Consider the following 924-nt stretch of genomic DNA (forward strand, 5'->3'; position numbering starts at 1 on the left):
ATTTGAAGCTCTCTGAATCAATTCAGAAAAGATTCAGAGAGCTTCGGCAATTTGGGCAGTCCTCACTTGCTGCTGCTGCAGCAGGGAGCTGGATCTGGACTCCATGCTCATATTTAGGGAGCAGGGAAGGGGGAGGCTGAAGGAGGAGGAGGAGGGGACCATGGGGAGACCTCTGCAAGGCACCATCCCCTTCCTGCTCCCCCAGCCCCCTTAAATGCCCCCCTGATCCCTGCCCGCCCTCCCAGTTCCCTCCATTACTGACCCACCCACCCCAGCTCCTGGTTGTTTAAAAAAATGCCCCACTCACTGGCTGCTGCCAGGTAGGGGGCAATCCCCACTGCCAGGTGGGGGGGGGAATCCCCCATGCTGTGTGGGGAGCTCTGGCACAAGCCCCCCAACCCCTGCCCACTCTTCCAGGGCCTCCATGGCTGCCCCGTCCGCCCCATCTGCCAACCCTTTTAAAAAAAACAAACAAAAATACCCAGCCTCACTGACTGTTGCAGTGGCCATCAGGGTTTCTGGAAGAGCCCCCCACAGAGCGTGGGGCAGCAGGGGACAGCAGGGATCACCCCCCCTGGCAGAGGTGGGTGAGTCAGGGCTTTTGTTCTGTTTTTTTAAAGGGCTGAGAGCTGGGGTGGGCGGGGCAACCATTGAGAGCAGGTGGGGGATGTGGCCTGTGTGATTCAGAGATTTGGCTATGGCAGAAACTCTGAATCAGATTTGGCTGAATCAATTCAGGACAGTGATTCGAATCACCAAATCAAATCACTGTCCCCCAAATCTGCCAAATCAGAATCTGAAGCAAAAACTACCCATTTTGCACAGGCTTACTGCTTATGTCCTTAGATCAGCATGGCTACTGTAGCATGAACTGAACTAATGTACCTGATGTTAACATAGAGTGTAATAATAGCAAAATAGAAC

This window comes from Gavialis gangeticus, unplaced genomic scaffold (assembly GCF_001723915.1).
Source record: "Gavialis gangeticus isolate Ggan-Ray unplaced genomic scaffold, GavGan_comp1, whole genome shotgun sequence".
Lineage (NCBI taxonomy): Eukaryota > Metazoa > Chordata > Crocodylia > Gavialidae > Gavialis > Gavialis gangeticus.